Source organism: Ptiloglossa arizonensis, chromosome 5 (genome assembly GCF_051014685.1).
Source record: "Ptiloglossa arizonensis isolate GNS036 chromosome 5, iyPtiAriz1_principal, whole genome shotgun sequence".
Lineage (NCBI taxonomy): Eukaryota > Metazoa > Arthropoda > Insecta > Hymenoptera > Colletidae > Ptiloglossa > Ptiloglossa arizonensis.
This window is the reverse complement of record NC_135052.1, coordinates 3,349,685-3,354,251: the sequence shown is the minus strand read 5'-3', so window position 1 is coordinate 3,354,251 and position 4,567 is coordinate 3,349,685. Positions and strand designations below refer to the sequence as shown.

Sequence of the window (4,567 nt, the reverse complement as noted above, 5' to 3'; positions counted from 1 at the left end):
CTGCAAATGGCAGAACGTGACGCGTCAGACGTGAGCTGCTTACCGTACCGTCCCCCGTATTGTTTACCAGGGTCCAAGGCGGTTATGAGGAAACGGGAAGGGTGAGGTATGCATCGCGGCTGGTTAAGGGTTGTACGGGGGCAGCGTACGAAAATTCTCTCTCTCTCTCTATATATATATCTATCTATCTCTCTCTCTCTCTCTCTCCTCCGTGTTCGCTCTCATTTGGCCGTCTAGCGGACGAGGCAACCTTCGCGCTATCCTTCACGATGACGGGGCTCGGAGAATTTTAAGTTACCCTCGTCCCAGAAGTATGACGCCACCCTCTTACCAGGCGTTCGTTTACCCGACCGTCGTCGCGTCCGCTTGTACGCTCACCGACGCGGACCGACGCGACGCCCCCGAGTCTGTTATAGGATCAGGTGTGACAGAACACTGTAAACACGGGGCAAAACCTTCGCCATTCTCCCGGATACGCTTTTGCTCATCCATCCCCATCCTCCACGACCCACCCACCCAACCTTCACCCTCCTACCACCCTGTCCTACACCCTGTTCCCAGACGAGCTTCCGTTCCCCGGGCGTCACGGACGAACGCACGCGAACGTGAGCGTGGATCGAGTTTTAAGCGGTTCCCCGCGCGGCACGGCCGCGTTCTTTTGAACCATCCACGCTCGGGTTGCTTCGCCCGGGCATTCAATCGGTTACGGAGCGCAAGCATTCGCTCTGTTGTACGAATAAAAACCAAATTCGAGTAGACGGGAACACGAAACGCGCGCCCGCGCGCACCAAATGTACTAAAACGTCACGGTTTCGAGGACGCCGACGGTTTCGCGCATTGTTCGTTTCTCGTTTCCGCCCCGGGACGCGGTATTCCAGCAATTGGGAACGTGTCTTCTAATCCCGGCTGTGAAACAGTCGTCCCATCGAGATATTCGAAGCTCTCGCGGCTCCTTTCCGAGATGAATAGCGTCGAGCGACCAAATTTTTAATTGTACCCCCCGTGTATCGACGTTACGACCCCGCCGGTACACGAATCTCGGTAAAAAACAGTCGGACGTCTCTTTGTCGGGTGTTTTCCTTCCCGATGGAACATTTACAAACGAAAGTGCAAATCTCGTCGAACCGTTGTTTCTCAAACGATGCGAAATAATTCCGGGCGGCGCGTTGTCACGCGACGCGGGAACGATTAACGCGGAAACTGCACGGGGTTTGCACCGTATAATGGATGCGGCGCAAAAATGTAAATTGGGAAAGAATTTCGTTCGATCGGTGATTATTTTCCCGCTCGTACAGTTGTTTCGTTGTATCGGAGTTTTACGGGTCATCGTTGCCGGGCGATAATAATTTTTCCATTAAAATTCACGTTTCGGTGCGTATCCCTGCTTCTCGGAATGGATTTGCTCAATTTTTTGGTCATTTCGTTCATTAAATTATTGTCCACCGTATCCGAACGCGATCCCGAATTTTGCTCCGTTTCTTTCCCTCGATCGAAACGATCGTTCCCGCGTATTCTCGTACGACGTGAATTCAATGGAATCGATAAAATCGATACGAGACGACGAACAAAGCAGAAACTACGTATCGATGTGCAACGTGCATTGCGGAACATGCTGCGCTGCGCGATTTGGAGCTTACGCCGAGCTGCGTCAACCTGCGCTCAATGTGCACCTAGCCCGATCGGTGACTAGCGCTCTATCTGTATCGCCATCTGGCTACCTCCGCGCAGTCTGGATCGCGTGTGACGTTCGAAAAAGAATTGCACTTTCGGCTATGAAAATTCGTTGCGGGAAAAAAAGCGACGAAAGACCCTTTCGTTCCCTTTTATTAAAAAATTTGACTTTTAAACCCGATCGAATCTCGGAAACGAGCACGCGCGAAAAAGGGGAGACGTTTGCAGCGAAAACGCCATTTTCAGTTTCGGTCCGTGCCTCGAAAATGGAGTTTTCTACCGATTGAACGTAAACTTACCCGTTTGTTTCGTTCGTACGAACTTATTACCGAACTTCATCGCGCAAGATATTCGTTAGAGGGGAGTATAAAAGGTATACAATTTATAACGCGAGTTGTTACGTATTTTTCAAGCTTTCGTTCGAGAATGTTTTTTTTTTTTTTTTTTTTTTACTCGGAACACTTTCAACGCAGCGGGCAAAGCAAAAGTTACACAGAGTTGTACAATCACCGACAACTCTGTACAAGTACCGCAATCAAGTGGAAGTTGTGCACGATTTTGCGAACCGAGGTAAGTGAATCAATTTAACGAAAAATAATTAATTTATCGTTTTCGTAATTAATTGTGTTTCGATGTACGAAACAACCAATGTGGAACTTACCGGGAGACAGAAGTAAACACGGTACAGATGCGCGCATCGCGATATTCCCACGGGTGGAAAGTAAATGTTGAAGTTAGACTTTAATAAAAGCAAATTCAATTACTCGTCGCCATTTACACACGATGAGCACTTTCCGCTTTATTTATTTACATTCCTGCGTCTGTACTTTTACGTTTGGGTAATAAAAACGTTAATAACGATATTAACGATCGTTTTGAAACCAAAGTGTAAAATCGTCGCGTTATCGAGGTATTCGAAGCTTTCGAGTTTTTGCAGCTGACGCTTCCCGAGGTTTCCGTGCACGTGCAAGCTCCATCCTTTTGAAAAAAAAAAAAAAAAAAGAAAAAGCGTTCCGTAGTTTCACCGGCATTGAAAGCAACCCCATCGAGTATTTGAACGACTCATCGACACAGGAGACTCGTCTCGTGGTCATTATCCGTCCAAAGGTAGCGATGTTGACAGCAGTTGACCAATTAAAAATCTATGGCCATTGAGCAACGATTCGTGACACGAGCATCGATGTTCCGTGCAGACGATAACCCGAAGACACGTATCGTTCGATAAAGCCGATCGTAATACCGACGAAAGGTTCGAACGCTGTTTCGAATGGGCAACGATTGCACTGTTGCTCGCTCGATTGGTCGGGACGAGGGTTTAATTATTCATTCGGGAAGAATCGGGCCGAGATCCATTTTGTAATTTAGCGTCTTAATTAGTTTCGGGGACGAAAGAAATTCTAGCCAGCGTCTAGATACCCCGTAGAAATTGAGTTGCTTATTAAATGTGGCGTGATGTACACGCTTCTACACTGTTGGAAGTTTTAAGGGTGATGTAGCAATATCGGATGATTAAAATTAGACACGCCGCGTCGAAAAGGTCAACGTGCTACCGTTGAATGGGACGTTTATCACCGAAGGAGAATTTCGCGTCTCGAATCGTTTAATTACGTTTTTTAATGAGACGTCATTAGGGCCGAGCTCCAAGACTGTCTTTATTTCGGGGGACAATACCGCGATATCGTATCGATTGAAAAGTTGAAAGTGAGTCCCTTCCGGCTCGGTGCCCTCGTTAAACGTGCCTCTACCTCGTGACTTCTTATTCTTTGTAATTCGATATGATTTTTCGAACGCGGGGGAACTCACGAGCGCTCGCGCGGCCCGATCGGGACCGTCCAACGATCCATTCTTCCCGATCGCGTCGTTTCGGTTAATTAACGATGGAAGATGGGGCACCAGTCTGCAATTTTTCCACGCGAAACCTTAATGATTGCAAACGACGAAAGCGCGCGTTAATCCAATTAACTCGAATCGATCGGCTAATCGCGTTACCGTTCGGGAACTTTTCTCTATGCGCGTTGTATACACGCGTTCGTAGCTCGCGGAGAAACGCAACAATGTTAATTAACAAGTTGATACCGCGCACCCGGTAACGGGGATCGATCGTCGCGATCCACGACACTCGTTCGTTCGCGTTCCTTTCCCGTTGTCGGTTCGCGGGTTATAAACCACCGTCCAGCTCCCCGTTTAAAAGCGTATAAAACGCTATAATCGAAACGTCCTACGGGGCGATCCCGTTATATATCATACTCGGATCAGAAAAATCTCGGCCCATGAATCTCGACCGTGGAAGAAGGAACGTAAATATTACACGTCCCAGATTCGGAGAACATAAATATTAAAAGTACCTGAGAAAGGCTCCCGTACGTATCCGTCAGATGTCAGAGGCAAAAACACGTTCCCCCGGAAACCGGGACAAAATTAGATAGCGGCTCGCATACAAATCTACTCGTGCACGCGCTCCTGTACGCGTGTGTGTATCTGTATGTGTGTATATATATATGTGTGTGTGTGTGTGTATATATATAAATATATATATATATGTGTGTATGTACAAACCGGGATACTTTCAAAAACTGGGAATCTAAATGCAAATACACAAATACGAACGCGCTTAAATCGCCGTCGCCGAGGCAGGAACCCGTAATTCACGAAACTTCTGCCTCCCAGTTCTGATAAAAAGCATTTTCTCGCTATTGATCGGCCGTCTGCTTAATAAAATCCAGATAAAAATGTTCTCCTTCTCGTGGTCTCTGTGAAAAAGAGAAAGAGAGAGAGAGAAAACAAGAGAGAAAGCTGGAGAACGGTGAACCGTTTACGCTGACACGTGGAGCCTGCGTAAATAGGGAGGAAAATGTAAACACTTAAATCGTAGTTCAAGGCGGGTGCCACTAAAGAA

At 47.3% G+C, this 4,567-nt stretch overlaps 1 protein-coding gene across 5 annotated transcripts in view; it reads right to left on the bottom strand.

Moving 5' to 3' along the window:
- Positions 1–4,567, bottom strand: part of LOC143146907 (lachesin) — a 58,733-nt gene that overhangs the window by 8,764 nt on the left and 45,402 nt on the right. The window lies entirely within an intron of this gene.